Source organism: Cynocephalus volans, chromosome 2 (assembly GCF_027409185.1).
Source record: "Cynocephalus volans isolate mCynVol1 chromosome 2, mCynVol1.pri, whole genome shotgun sequence".
Lineage (NCBI taxonomy): Eukaryota > Metazoa > Chordata > Mammalia > Dermoptera > Cynocephalidae > Cynocephalus > Cynocephalus volans.
The window spans coordinates 2046164-2062792 of NC_084461.1; positions in this window are offsets into that span (position 1 = coordinate 2046164).

Below are 16629 nucleotides of genomic sequence, written 5' to 3' on the forward strand. Positions count from 1 at the left end.
CCACACCTACTTTGTTCACACCCACACACCCCCCCAAGCCCCTGTAACAACCAATCTGTTCTTTATTTCTGTAACTCAGCATTTCAAGAATGTTACATAAATGTAATTATACAGTATGTAACCTTGTGAAGTTGGCTTTTTTCCTCAACAAAATTCTCTGGAGATCCACCCATGGTGTGGGTATTTGAGTGGCTCATTCCTTTCCACTGCTGAGTACTATTCCATGGTGTGGGTGTTTCAGCAGCTCAGTCCTTTTCATTGCTGAGTAGTATTCCATGGTTTGGGTGTACCACAGTTTGTTTAATTAGTTGCTCATTGAAGGACATCTGGTTTATCTCTAGTTTTTGGCTTTTATGCCTAAAGCTGCTATAAATATAGCTTTTCCTTTCTCTGGGATAATGGCTCAGGAGTGCAATTGTTAGGTCAAATGGTGGCTACACATTCAGTTTTTAAAGAAACTGCAAAGCTGTCTTCCAGAATGACTGTACCACTTTACATTCTTACCAGTAACATATGACTGATTTATCTTTGTCACATTCTTGCAGCATTTTTAGTACTATTTAGTAGCATTTTTAGTAGTTCTGATAGGTGTGTAATGATGTCTCATGGTTTCAATGTGCGTCTCCCTAATTGCCAATGATGTTGAATGTATTTATACATACTTTTTTTGCCATCTAAATGTTGTCTTCTTTGTAATGTTTGTTTCTGCCTTTTTCCCATTTTCTACTTGGATTGTTTTTTAATATTGAATTTTGAGAGTTCCTTATATAATGTAGATCCTAGACTTTGGTAGCCATGTGGCTTGAAAATATTTTCTCCCACTCTGAGCTTATTGTTTTTTACTCTTATTGAAGTTTTTCTTTTTTCAGAATAAAGACTTAATTTTGATGAAGTTCTATTTATCAACTTTTCCTTTTATGGATCACAATTTAGTATCAAATATAAGAACTGTTTGCCTAGCCTTAGATTCCTATGTTTTTTTTTAAGTTGTATAATTTTACATTTTGTGTTTAAGTCTCTGATGTATTTTGAGTTAATATTTGTATAAAGAGTGAGGTTTAGGTCAAGATTCTTTTTTTTTTTTTTTCATATGGATGTTTGGTTGTACCTAACATCATTTGTTGAAAGACTCCCTTTTCCATTAAATTGCTTTTGTGCTTTTGTCAAAAATTGGTCATATGTGTGTAGGTCTATCTCTGGGTTACTATTTTTTTTTCATTAATCTGTTTGACCATCTATCTTCCAATATCACATTCCTGATTACTGTAACTACTTAAGTCTTGAAACCATTAAACTGGTTTCTCCCACCTTATTCTCCTTTTTCAATTAAAAAAATTGTTTCTAATTCCTTTCCACTTCCATATAAATTCCTGAATAATATTCTCTATCTCTACAAAAAAATCTTGCTAGAATTTTAATAGGTATTTCACTAAAACATCTGTTTACTTTCAAACTGCCTATATTGCTATCTATAAAAGGAGTTTATTTTAGACTGCTTTTTGTTGAGTCATAGTTTTTTCTTTAAAAAATCTAATCTATCAGCCTTTGTCTTTTAATTGATATATTTAAACCATTTACATTTAATGTATTTATCAATGTGTTAGGAATTGGGTCTGTCATCTCATTTTGTTGTTGTTGTTTTCTTTTGTTCTGTTTTTCATTTTTCTTTTTCTTTTTCCTGCTTTCCTGTGGAATACCTGAGCATGTTTTTTTTTTTTTTCAAATTCAGTTTTGCTATATCTTTAGTGTCTTCCTTTGTACAGATGTATAGGTGGTGCTCTAGGTATTACACTGTACATTCATATTTTGTTACAGTTAACTTGTGACAACATTTCACCAGTTCTAATGATTCATATGAAACCTATCTCTCTTTATGTCATTTTACCTTCTTTGTTTATAAATAATTGTTTTTCTCTCTACAAACATTTAGAATAAAATCAGCAGTGTTATAATTTTTATTTCAATCACCAAACATAATTTCAAAAACTGAAGAGGAGGAGGAAAACATATTGTAATTGCCCATAATTTTACTCTTTCTGCTTTTCTTTCTGGTTTCCCGATATGGCAAGATTTTTTCTTGTATAATTTTCTTTCTATGAAAAAAATCCCTCTAGCTATTTCTCTCTTTTAAAAAAATTTTTTTGGAGTATGCCAGCTGGTGGAAATTTTTTTTAGTCTTCCTTCATCTGAGACTGTCTTGACACACTCTTCACTCCCCAAGGACATTCTCACTTCCTTAGGGTTCTGGGTTGAGAATTCTTCTTTCCATTATTGAAAAACATTGTGCCACTTCCTTCTGGCTTCCATACTTTCTCTGAGAAATCAGCTATAATCTGAATCACTTTCCCCCACAGATAAGCTGTCATTTATTTCACCTTTTTCAAGAGTTTTCATTGTCTTTAGTCTTCAGGAGTTTGTCTGTGATGTGCCTTGGTATACATTTGGGGGATTTTATTCTCTTGGAAATTTTATTCTGAGGAAGGTTTGCTCAGCTTTTTGAATCTATACATTTGCTCATATATGTTTTTTGCCAGATTGAGGAAATTTTCAACAGTTATATTTTAGAATACATTTTTATTCCCTCTCTCTCTTCTTTTTAACTCCAATGATATGAATATTAGGTGCTTTGCTATTGTACCAAAGGTCCCTGAGGCTCTAATAACTTTTCCTCAAACTATTTTCTTTCAGTTATTTAAATTAGGTAATTTTCATTATTCTACCTTCAAGTTTAGTGAATTTGTTCCCTTCTAGAGTTAAGTAAACCCACTGATTTTTTTTTTTAAATTTATTGAAACCATTGTATTTTTGTTCTAAAATTTCCACTTGGCTCTCCTATTTCTTTGCAGGGACTTTCTGCTTTCCTCTTTTGTTTCAGGCAAGTCTACTTTGCTCACTGGTGCACTTTTACCATGGCTGCTTTGACATCCTGCTAGATAAGTCTAATGTCTGTTTTCTTGGCCCTGGAATCTATTGAGTCTCTTGTTTTATTCATTTTGAGATCTTCCTGGTTCACAGTATATTTTTACCTAAAACCTCAATATTTCCACATTGTATTATAAGACATCTTTTTATTTATCTGGCTTATTTTTCTCTCACATTCCAGCAGTGAAGAGGGTGGCTAGGAGTGCAGGTTCCCACCGATCTCCCTTGACACACAGAGGGGCATATTGTCATTACTGCTGGGTGGATGGGCATTCTCTCTACTCAAGTGGCCTTCACTGACACCACAGGTGGGGGGGGTCTCATTACTACCAGGCTGCGTGAAAGTCCTGATTTTTCACTAGTCTCCTCTGACACCACCCCAGCATAGAGGTGAGGTGTACTGCATTACTGTGGTTTAGGGATATAAGTTAAGGCTCCCTGTATGGTCTCCACTGGCTCTGGGTTGAGGGTTACTGGTTACTACCTGATGGTGATGAGAATCTGGTCTTCCTAATTGGCCTTCTCTTACACTACCTGGTGGGGTTCTTGGGGTATTTCATTGCAGCCTCATAAGGGTAGAAGTCCAGGCCTCTCACTGTTTCTGGTTGGCATTGGGAAGGTGGGACTGTGGGTTTTTATGTGGCATTTGGCTTGAGTAAGGTGGTTATTGTCTAGAGTTTTCTATATCACTAGGTTGCTCCTTTCCTGGTCCTTTGTCCAGAGGGAGCACTTTCATTGGACTTTTTCTCTGTATCTGTTAGAATTTCTGGATTGCTGACTTCTCCATCACCAACTCTGGAATTTCTGAGGTCTAGTAGTACACTTTTGTGTTGCTATAATAGAACACCTGAGACTGGGTAATTTATAAAGAAAAGAGGTTTATTTGGCTCATGATTCTGGGACAGCTGCATCTGGCGTGAGCCTCTGGCTGCTTCTACTTACGGCGGAAAGTGGCAGGGAGTCAGGGGATGCAAGATCACATGGCAAGAGGAAGCAAGGGTGGTGGTGGGTGGCAGTGCCAGCCACCTTAAACAAGCAGCTCTCGAGGGAAGGGATAGATCAAGATCTCACTCACTAACCCCCAGCCCCAGGGAGGGCATTAGTCTATGTATGAGGGATCCACCCCCCATGACCCAAACACCTCCCAAAACTGCTGAGCTGGGGATCAGATTTCTCGTGAGTTTTGGAGGGGCGACTTTTCCAAACATTCACCACTGCGCGGTTCCCTGGGTCTCTAGCTTCCAAGCCTGTCTATCTTCTTTCCACATTTCAGAGTCTTTATGTGTTTTTTTCCTATATAATACCCAGACTTCTTAGTTGTGTTTAGTGGGAGGAAAAGGGAAATACACTCCATCTTCCTAGAAGCAGACGTTTTGTCATTGTTTATTTTCCTCCAGAAGAATTTCTTTTACAAATCTTGTGCATATCAACATCTTAAAATCGGTTCTATCCTTCCTGTTGGAAAGGATTTTGATTGATGGTGCCACTTCAAAGACACAATATCCTGGCCCAGTATAAAAATGTTCCTTGTATTTAACATCGAAAATCTCCTAAAGCCTGACAGTGTTAGAAGGTGATTTTTTTTTTCATCTATTGTTAAAAATTCCTATATTATCAAAAATGCCATTTAATATCAAAATTAAAAGCATACTATTTTATTTCTTTTAATTTTTTATTATAAACACTCTCCTTTCCCCCCTTCTTCCTTATACAACTAGTTCCCAAGCTCCCCTATGTGTTATTCACCGAGAAGTTGGAAAACTTCATGAATCACATTCCAAGATCTGCCATGAGTTTGGCACTGGACTTGGTGCTTCCTCACTGCAGTGCAGGTGTGAGAGGAGAAGACACTCTGTAAGGTATCCATGCCCACCAGGTCTTATACAGAAAACACTGTCACCAAGCCAGTGGCCCTGAAAAAAGTTCAGATAATGAACCTTCAAACCTTCTGTGATTCCAGAAAACAGGCTAGATAGTCGACTTGGCATCGGATGATTAGAAATACAACAATCAGGAAATGAGAAATGAGCGTGCATATAGCTATCAGGAGTCGTCTAAGTGCTTCAGGACAGAACCTGTCTCTTTGTTCATTACCTGTCTCCATCTGCTTAAGTTTCATCAAAGCTAGGGGCTCCTTTGTCACATTTATGAATTTATTTACAGCACCTGGTACCAGGTAAGTTCTCTGTAAATATTGGTTGGAAACACGAATACACACACACACACACACACACACACACACACATATGTATATGTATATATGTATATATATATATGTATTTTTATCTTTAAGGCCAAGACATTCTGGAGCTATGTGTTTTTCCATGAAACTTCCTTTTAGAAAAATATTCTTGTATCTGAACAGCTCTTATGGAATTACCTCATTGAAAACACATTACTTATTGAAAATACCTTATCTTAAGTGACACTTTCAGCCACTTGTGACCTCAGAGAGGGTCTAGCAAACACACAGGTCTAGATATAAAGCAAAAAAGTGTTTTGCCCAAACTTCTAGCACCATGTTCAAATATTTCTTAAAATAAATTCCAATTACACCCCAAAACATACTGTCAGAGAGAGAGAGAGCAATCTAGAGTCAAATGAAAATTACAAATTTATTTCAGCTGAGACACAGATGTGTCATGGAATTGTTTACAAACCTATAATGAAAGTGTAGGCATGTATGGAGTTTCTGGATTGTCTAACACAGAGACGTCAGTTGGAATGAAGACCCAAGTGGCTCAGGGATGCAGAACCTTCCTGAGCAAGTTTAAAAACCATAGTAAGAGCCATAGGTGAACGAGACTTTACAACTCTGGATATCGAATAGACACACTTTTTAAAATAATTAAATACAACAGACATTTTCCTAGTCCAAGAGTTATTTAATACCTGTAAAAGATCAACAACAGAGAATGTAACATTTCTCAAATTTTAAAATGAAATAAATAAATGGCCCAGATTCCAGAAATTATTTTATTGATGAGGAATCAGCTGGATATTTTTTAAAAAGGGTTCCCTGCTCCCAAATCATATAAGATTCCATGAGATTGTGGAGCATTTGCAGAGGCCAGAGAGTTTGCTGGGCTGCCTTTCTCCTCTTCTGCCCTTGTTGGCTTGGACAAGTACTCAGTGATTTGCAAAATAAATAAGCACATTTCTGAGCACTCCATTCTGTGATGACAAACACACAAATGGGAAGAACCTTAGGGAGGCATCCAGCATTTTCAATAATGCATGCTCCCCCACCACTTAATTATTTTGAAAACATCTGTTGAAGAAAAAGATGCACCAGAGGGGAATTAAGTAACTGTGTGGCCATATCTTGCTCTCTGAAGAGGATTGGATCATATGGGGCACAGTCCAAAGGCACTGATGAATGCGAGAGATGGGAAAGTCTCCTGATACGGTCAGGGAGAAAATGGCTCCAACAGTGATTTCCATGTGCTAGATCCACGGGCTCTTGGTGTAAATGATACAGAGGAGTATATTGAAAGAAATCAGCCCTCTGTGGGAACGTTGGTGCCCAGGACTTGCTTTCCCTTGGGCTCGTGCTCTTTAGCAATGGAAGCATATCAGAGAGATAGAAGGTTTGAGCAAACCCAGGACTTGTGCATGCAGGTGACTAATCCAAGAAACATTCAGGTGCAAAATGAAGTGTTCAGGCGCAAAAGGAAGGTGGGCCTAGGGAAATGCTTGCTGTGCTCTCCAATGTTATACAGATCTGCTGCAATCAGATTTTTTTTGTGGTTAAAGCATCTTGTTACAGGTTAAAGGTGTACCTCAAAGGTTCATGTATTGGGAACTTAATCCCCATTATAACAGTGTTAAGAGGGTGGGAAATCTTACTATGGTATGTGAAAGGTGGGGCCTTCAAGAGGTGATTAGATTGTGAGAACTGTGCCTTTGTGAATGGATTAATCCATTAATGGTTTAATGGGTGGTCACAGGTGTGGTTCTGATGGCTTTATCAGGGGAGTGAGTGGGGGAGGTTAGCTCACTCCTGCTCAGCCATTCACCATGTGACACCTGCGTCACCGTAGAAGGCCCTCACCAGCTGTGTTCTCTAGACTTTGGACTTCACGGCTTCTGAAACAGTAAGCAATAAATTTATTTCTTTATAAATTATCGAGTTTCAGGTATTCTGTCATAAGCAACAGGAACAGACTATACACAGCCCAAGTGTTCACGGAGAGTAGCTAAACACCAGGGAAATCAGAAAACTGGGCAAATTTCCTCATCTGAAAAATTAAGACCATTGTAAACTATGCTATCTGTTATAAAAACTATCGTGTTCTGTTTGTGGCATGAAAGATCACAATGAAAAACAATTGTTATTTAGTTAGAATAGAATGTGATCTTTCATTTAAAAAATTGCTTCATAAGAGGTAAGCTGTTTCGATTGTAAAGCACTTTGTAGCCTACAGGTTTCTTCTGTGTACACTCTTACCTACTAAGTAAGCCACCCTGGGAGGCAGAAACATCAAGTACTGTGGAGCGTTTCAAGGCTCGAACACAAGGATACATTGTGCAACGTTCACATACCAGTGATGTGGGTAAGAATTCCAGGCATCTTCAGAGACTTTCCGTAAGTGAAGGTAAGCGTTCTGGACACAAATGCATACTTTTCTCTTTCAGAATCTGTTTAGTAATTATCCAAATAATTTTTCTAATTTTCCCTTGCATTCAACTTTTGTATTCCTCATTAGCCATGAAATACCAAAAGAAAATAAAAACTTTCAGCTTACTCCTTTGGGATGTTCAGGCCCTGGCTATGGGTTGGAATATGCTCTGCATCCAGGCATGGCACCTTGAGCTGGTCAGTGGGAGGGGCAGGACATGGAGGGAACCTGCGTTGCTCCTATGTGTCTCCTCTCTGGACTTTCTGGTGCCCTCTCCCTCCTTAATTGACAACCTGCACGTCTAGTTCACGCTGGTCGATATTTATTTGAGAAGGTTCTTTTCGTATATATTTCAGCATATACTTTCTGGAGTGATAAGTAAATAATAAATAAATAAACAAATAAGAGAAAGAGATGCTAGGGGAGAGAAGGAGCAAATCAGGTACTGAGTTGTGCAGGAGGAGGCTGAAGAAATATTGATGATTAACTACATGTGACAGATGAAGATTTAAAATATAGTGCTTATGCTATGCCTTTACCAATAGTGAACACCACCCTTTTGCCCCCTGTGCCCTGCAGTGCACCTGCTAGCTCTGCCCCAACCATTTGTGCGAGGATTGTTATCCCCATGTGATTTATACCTAAGTTATATCACACAAATGCAAATCGTTGTCATTTTTCCCTTAAATCTTCAGAAATTTTACAGTTTTGGTAACTTATTCAAATATCAAATAGCTCCTGGTACTTGGAACTTTCTTTTTTATATTTAATATGAATGTCTTATGCTGTGGCTTGGTTTTGGTTTCTTAAGATTCAATAAAAAATAAATGCTTTAAATTATCCACGGCAATGAAACTTATTTTTAAAAGCATCTAGTTAAATGTAATAACCTTCTATTTTAAAAACTACTATTTAATTTTAATCTTCATGGTCTCTACCACAATAACAAATTTACCCACATTAGAAAATTGCTATCCCAAGAAATACTTATTGCTACATTATAGACCTCATTCAAATCAAAGATTACTTAAAAAACAGGCCAGTAAATAGGCTGCAATTATGTAAGTGATAAGACAATGAAAATGCTTAAAACATAGATTTACAAAGAACATAGTTTTTTATACTATGTGTCCTTAAAATTTTAGGCTGGGGAAAGAGCCACAGGTAAACATCACAGCTGAGTTTCCACACATTCAGTGCACAAAGTTGCAAACTGGATCTTGAGCCTACAAATTTGTCTGTTCTAAAGATGCCTGAGGTGGGCAAAATTATTTGGGGAAAAAAGAGAGAGGAAGAGATCAGTTACCCCAACAGAAACTTGAAAATTTAATGTTAGTAGCCACTCTCAAACATCAGGGTCGATTTCCTTGCATTCTACCCAAAAGGGGAAAAAAAAGTGTGTGTGTGGTGTGTGTGTATTATATACATAAATAAAATAGAATTATATTAGAATGCCTACAATGTGCACTGGGATACCATGGGGTACCATACCTCACTTAAGAATTAATATTTAATATGGTAAGCATAAAATTGATATTTGACATATGCATAAAAATGTCCACAAAACACATATTTAAGAACTGTGGTATTTTTCATATATTTGAAAATTAATTTTCTATTTTCAGAAATGAAATCTGATAAGAATTTTAAATAACTCTCTCGTTCTTCATCACATCAAAGGAAGAGCATTTGTTTCATTGCAAAATCCACAGATTCAGTGTTAGAGGTGGGTCTGCTTTGTGTAAAGTATGCAACAAGGACGTCTGTGCACCATGGCCTGGAGCTGCGGGTGGCCACTCATTCAGGAATATTTCTCAGAACCAGTCCCCGTGCTGCACAGGGAGCAGGGACCGTCTACTGGGGGAGACAGAGACTACAGAAGGGATTATGCAAAACTGTAACTGCAGTGATGATGATTCAGGAGGAGCAGGGGCGGGTGCCCTCAGGACGAGGCCACGGTGAGGCTTCCTGGCACAGTGGCCTTGAAAACAATGGAGACCCAAGCACAGCCCAGAGGCAGATCCCATGCCGAGAAAGAGGAAATTGGAAGAGATGAAATAAGTAGGGAAAACCAGAGAAAGAAGGCGAAAGATTCCATGGAAGAAATTAAGGTGTGAAGATCTTTGCTGAAGTGGAGTAATGCAGACCAACTTATAGTGACTATTAGAAAAGAGTTGTGAGTGCGCTCCAGAAATACCACGAGGCCGTCTGGTCCCAGAGGTCATGGAGATGTGTCGGTTTGTTTGTTGTTTTGTTCTTTGGCAGTCTCATGTGAAATCGGGGAGGGAGGGTCAACACAGAAATAAGAAAGGAAAATAGAGGGGGACAGCAAACACCCACAGTGGAACCACGACTGGCTTTCTGTCTACCTCGAGTCTCCGTGTGCAGACAGAATTTCTTTTGTCAGAACACAATATATTTTTAAACAGGTTTTTTGTTTATCTTAATATAAAATCAATGTTTCTTGTGCATCATGTTTCTCTGAACAGACACACTTGTGTCTCCTCTTTACTGGGGCTCTCATAAAATTGAAGAGTAAAAGTAAGTGTGAACTTACGAGGCAGAGGGTACCGAAAAATGGTCGAAACCTTATCAGGTCAGCGAAGATGATTTCGGGAGTTGAAGGTGGATGGACAAGTGGGGGTGGCCTAGCAGAATGCGGGGAGCTGACACCACAGTGATGGGAAGGGGAAGCCGACCAGGAAGCTCCTGTCATCACCAACCTTGGAATAGATCAGAGCCACCAAGAAGAGCTGAAGTCAAGATCCAAAAATGGGAGGAGTCTGCATTTTACAAAGGGCAGAAGATGCACAGATCCCCTCCTGCTCCCCACACAGATAAGCACTGTATCCCTGTCCCCCAACACTCAGGCCAACAGGAGCAGGGACCACTGCTGTAGGGCTCACGCCGAGGAGCTGTGGTCCCTGGACTCTGTACAGCTCAGGCTGCGGTGAGACATCTTCCCAGAAACAAGAGCCATGAGTGATGCTTTCCAACCCCTTCTGCTCTCAGTTCCAAGAATACTGATAAAGACTGGAGCATTCTTCTTTGGGAAAGCTGACCAGCCCAAGGAAGGGAATTCATTTATGGTTTTCACATTGGGATTCTTTGAGTTGGAACAATAATGTACACCCACACCCACACACCCACCCACACAATCATTCAATTATTTCTAAAGCATTCTCTAAGATTTCAAGTGTGAAAGTAAAATTCAAAAGTGTTTTCAAATATTCAAACTCTTAATGAAGTATCTCTTGGGCATTATTTTCCCCCAAAAAGGTTCAAAAAAGAGGATGAGATGGAGACCCAGCACACAGCACCTAACATGCAGAAAGTACGAGCGCGCCCAGCATGGTCCCCAAAGGAAGCTGGGAACTATCCTTGGGGCAGCAGGATTGACAGACACCCAACCCCCATTAAATGGGGCTGCCAGGGGCTTGATGGGCTGCACTGCACTGAGAGGAGCAGTCCAGCTCCAGCAGAAAGTTGGGGCACGGATGAGTGGCAGGTAAAAGAAAATTACGAAATCCACGGAAAAAAAAAGCAAAAACAAAAGTCCATACAAAGAACGGAAGTCATAGTCCTCGTTGGGTGGGAATTGTGAACATGTGTGTGTGTGCGTGCGTGTGTGTGTGTGTGAGCACTGGACTTGGGGAAATAAGTCCACTAAATCCTCATCTTTCACAGTAGAAAGTCAATACAATTTATAACCATAAAAATCAGAAAGCAGCTGTACAAATGTGCTACTTAAAAATACAAAGTTAAATGCTATGGGACATATCTAAGAGTTGACAGTTGATTCTTTTACCCTGGGGATCAGGAGTCAGGGGTTGGGGCAGAGGCAGAGTGGGCAGGGGACACTTTTGGAAAGTTCTCCGTGTAGCATGATCTGATTTTTGAAACTCTGTGCATGCACTGATCCGATCCTAAGTCAGCAGGAGCAGGGCCCTGGAAGGGGCAGCTTATGGATGGGCACTGACCCTCCAGGTTCTATCTTCACACACGCACACCTCAAGCAGCAGCGATGATCTTGGCATGGCAGGCAGCTCTGGTATATTCTTTCTAATTGCATTGACGTAACAGCTACAACGATGAATTGATGACTGATATTTTCAAACTACCCAACTCCTAGGTGGATGGGAAACATTGTCCATCATTTATCCAGTGTTCCCACCAAGTGCTTTGTCAGCAAGACATAGAAGAGGAGTAAATTAAATTTGTTGCCCTTATGATCAGAGAGAAGGGAAAGAACTCTAATGGATGAAATGAGTGGTTTTCAGTGTAGAGGGGTTTTGACCAAAGCAGAGCTCATTGGGAAACAGGGAAATTACAGAGGTGCTCTGTGAGTCCACCTGCTCATCACTGGCCTGCTGAGACGTCCAGTGCGCTCCGCTTGCTCTGGAGATGGAGCAGCTGGAGCCCCGACGGGGGTGTCCTGGCCATTGATGCTCTGCTGCTCCTGCAAACTTCTTCTATTGGTTCTGGTGTCTGCTAACCTTGAGTCATTGCCATGACGATTGAGGATTTGATCACAATAATCTAACTTATCAAATGTGATTCCAAAGATAAAACATGAATGTGGATAAAAAGTGATTTGTGGTTTTTACAAAACTAAAGTTACACATGATTAAGATAGGTAAGTTGTTTTTAAAAGTTCTTGATCCACATCACACAAAGCAAAACAGGAGATTGAGGGTGAATTTTGGGTTTGGCATACAAAAAAGATCCTGAGGAACTGCAGTTGGTTGCTGTCAAGGGAAAACTGCTGACATAATAATCCAGATAACCTAGGTGGAAGGGGGCCTGTGATCCAGAGGGCAAATGGAGAACATGGTACTTGGTTCTGAAGACTTCCCTGCTTATCTTGGGAGACAACCAACTGAATCAGCTGACTCTTACTGTCTTGGTTCTTTGATGAAACATTCATTTTCACACATTGTTGGTTGTGGTGAAAAAAGTGTTTCTAATTTAAAAATTGAGGGTCTTCTCTCCCGGGGGCTAAATACTATTTTTAAAAAAAGTACAGCCAAGAATGCACATCTTCCTAAAATACATCCTTTACTACCCTAAGTTCTGAATGGTGTTTTCCTAGGTTACTGTTTGGAATACAAGAGCACAAAGATAAGAATTAAAAAGACCACATAGTTAGAGATGTGAAACCCCACTGTAAAGGGGTTTATGTAAAGGCCGTTGAATCTTTGAAAACTTAACAAAAATTAAATGATGTGAATTTTAATCAAATTAAGACTGTGGCCTATAAGGAATAAAATGAGGGAGATATTGTAAAGACCCTCCTTTGCAAAATGTTTTTGTCTCTATTGAAGTTCTGCATGATTACATACTGTACCATTAGCACTGATGTTTTTAATTGCTTTTTTTTTCTACTATATACCAGGCAATGTTCTAGGTGCTCTATATTAATTTTTCTGAATCCTTACAACAAGCTGATAAGGTGGATACTGTTATTATCACTGTTTTACAGATGAGCAATCTGGGTGCTATGGTTGGAATGCTTGTCTCCTACAATGCTCATGTTTAAGCTTAATTGCCAACATGGTATATGAAAAGCAGGGCCTTTAAAATGTGATTGGATCATGGGGGGCTCTGCCCTCATGAATAAATTTATCCATGTATAGGTTAATGGGTTAATGATTAATGGTTATCATGGCAATAGACTGGTGGCTTTATAAATACAGAAAGAACCATGTACAGGACATGCTCGTGCCCTTTCTATGTGATTCACTCTGCCACCTTGGGAATCTGCAGAGAGTTCCCACCAGGAAGAAGACCCTCACCAGATGTGCCCCCTTGACTTTGGATGTCTCAGGCTCCAATATTGTAAAAAATGAATTTTGTTTCTTTATAAATAACCCAGTTACTGTTATAAGAGACAGAAACCATACTTCTACAGAAAATTGGTACCAGAAGTGTGGTGTTGCTCATAACAAGTACCCGACAATGTGGAAGCAGCTTTGGAAATGTATAATGGGAAGAGGCTGGAAGAACTTAGAGAAGCCTAAGAAAGAGCCTAGATTCTGGTGAGGGCTCAGAAGAGGACAAAAAGACTAAGGAAAGTTTGGAACTTCTTAGAAATTGGTTCCATGGTGATGAAATTGAATGCTGATAGAAATATGGAAAGTAAAGACCATTTTGAGGAGGTCTCAGATGTAAATGAGGAGAAGTTTATTGAAAATTGGAGCAAAAAAAATTGAAAATTGGAGCAAAAGTCACCCTTGTTATAACCTGGAAAAGAATTTGGGTAGATTATGTTCATGCCTGTGGGATTTACAAAATGCAGAACTTAAAAGCAATAAATTAGAATATTTGGCAGAAGAAATATGTGATCAGCAAAGCATGGCTGCTGCATGGTTACTTTTAACTGTTTACAGTGAAATGAAATGACAAGAGATGACTTAAAGATAGAATTTATAAATAAAATAAAAGCAGAGTGTGAAAGTTTGAAATATTCACAGCCAGCCTATGTAAGGACCAAAAAGGCATTTTTGGAAAAGAGTAAGAAGATTGCTGTGGAGCTACCACCAGTTGCTAAAGAGATTAGTACTGATAAAGTGGAGCCAGGTGCTGTGCATCAGGATAATAACAAAAAGACTCCAAAGGCATTTCAGAGAACTTCAAGACTATGCCTTCCATCACAGACCCAGAAGCTTAAGGCAGCAGAATGGTTTTGAGGACATGCCAGAGGTGCTCTCCACAGGCTCAATTTTCATGTTTGCCTCTATACTCTGCTCAATTCTGGCACAGTATTCTTTGGCTGCACCAGCTGTGGCTGCAGTGGCCTAAGGTGTAGCTGGACTTGCTGTTTCAGAAGACACAAGCCAGAAGCCTTGGTGGGATCCACATGGTGTTAAGTCCGCAGTCTCACAGAATGCAAGAGCTGTGGAGCTTGGCAGCCTCCACCCAGATTTCAAAAAATGTTTGGAAAAGCCTGGGGGCCCAGGCAGAGACATGTTGCAGGGGCAGAGCCACCATGGAAAGCTTCCACTAGATCAACACCAAGTGGAAAAGTGAGGTCAGAGCTGCTGTAGAAAGCCCCCACTGGGCCCATGCCTATTGGAGCTGCTGGAGGGGCAGCCACTGAGACTCCAGAACTGTAGAGCTACCAGCATGCAGTGCTAGCCTGGGAGATCTGCATGGACTGAGCCCAGGAATGCCATGTGGGGAGGGGGCATGTTGCTGCCCAAGGCTTTGGGGCCCCATCTCATGCACCAGTGTGCAAAGGGTGCCAGACATGAAGTCAAAGGAAGTTGTTCTGGAGTCTTAACACCCAACATCTGCCCTCTTGGGTTTTGGACTTGCTTGCTACCTATTATCCCTTCTTTTTGGCTCATTTCTCCCTTTTGTAATGGGAATGTCTGTTTTATGCATGCCCCATCATTGTATCTTGAAAGTAGATAATTTGTTTTGATTTCACACATGAGACTTTGGACTTTGGACTTTTGAGTTTGTGCTGGAACAAGTTAAGACTTTAGGGCTATGAGGATGGAAATGATGTATTTGCATGTGAGAATAACATGAGCTACAGGGGTCCAGGGGCAAAATGTTATTGTTTGAATGTTTGTCTCTTTCAAAGCTCATGTGGAAGTTTAATTCTCAATATGGTGTTTGAGTGATGGGGCCTTTACGAGGTAATTGGATCATGAGTGTCACCTCTCCCAGGGTGATGGAGACACAAAGGATTACTTAAAGCCCATTTATCCAGGGCAGTGAGAGGCCTGGAAGGGGCTAATTCCAGGCAAATCCGTCAAGAGATCAGGATTCCTAGGAAATAACCCTGAACAAGGTTTTCTCTCCGTTTTTATTCTCCAGGCAAGAAAGCTACAGAAAAGGAACACAGGTGGTTACAAAAAGAACAATGAGATAATCGTCATACTTTCCCATCATTAGGTTTAGCTGCACCAAGGACATCTGCCCTTAGAGCAAGCATTTTTGCTGTGTTACAATTTTTTTTTTTTTTAATCTACAACAGAGACCTTAGTCCTGTGAAAGTTTTCTGTTTTTCCCAAGCTTAGCATTTCTATGTGCAATTCTAAAAAGTTTGGCTATACCTTAAACCACAGGGATGTGACCCTGCTAAAACTACATTTGCTTTATTAGTGTTGGTGTCCTCCACCACGAGAGCTGTGCCCTCATGAATGAATTGATCCATTCTTGGATTAGAGGATTATGAATTAATGGGTTATCATGGACGTAGACTGGGGGCTTCATAAGTAGAGGTAGAGAGCACGTGGGCCCAGGGCTCTCACCATGTGATTTCCTGTGCTGCCTTGGGACCCTGCAGAGAGTCCCCACCAGGTAGAAGTCCCCCATGAAGTGTGCCCCCTCAATCTTGGACTTCCCGGCCTCTAAAAGTAAGAAATAAATTTTGTTTCTTTATAAATTACCCAGTTACAAGCATTCTGTTATAAATGACACAAAACTGACTAAGACACTGGGCATGGTGCCATAAGTGACCTGACCACATGGTAAAAGCTGTAAGTGGGGAAGTCGGAATTTAGATGTGAGAACTGTCCTTCTAACCCCACAGTGTGACTTTATCTTGGAATTTAAAGTAAGGCAAGTACATTCTGCATTTGATAAATCTTGGTCCCATGACTTAATGAAGAGTCCAAGTGACATTTTAACTGAGTGTTTGGAGGTGTGAGCAGAGGTGATGAGGCTCTGTGGAGGTCAAGGTAGATAGAGTCTCAGGGAAGCAGCTGGGCAGCGATATCAGAAGAAACAGTATGATTTGGTAGAAAAGGACAAATTTACTAGAAACTTGAGTGACTTCGAAAAGTGTGGCAAAGACTGAAGATATATTGCAAACAATTACAAAGGACTGCATGATGAGAAAATGAAGCATAAAACGTGGAAAAATATTTCCAGAAGTCTGGCATTAAATGGTAACACCGACACTTACGTTGACTAATGGCAAAAAGAGGAGCAGGCGGTGTGTCAGATGTGCTGAACTGTCCTTTGGTTTATCTTTTTCTCTTTATCTCTGCGTATTTCATACTTTTTTTTTTTTTTCTGTTTGCCTGGGACCTAAGCCCTGAGTTTAAGACTGCAGACCTGTTTGGTTGCT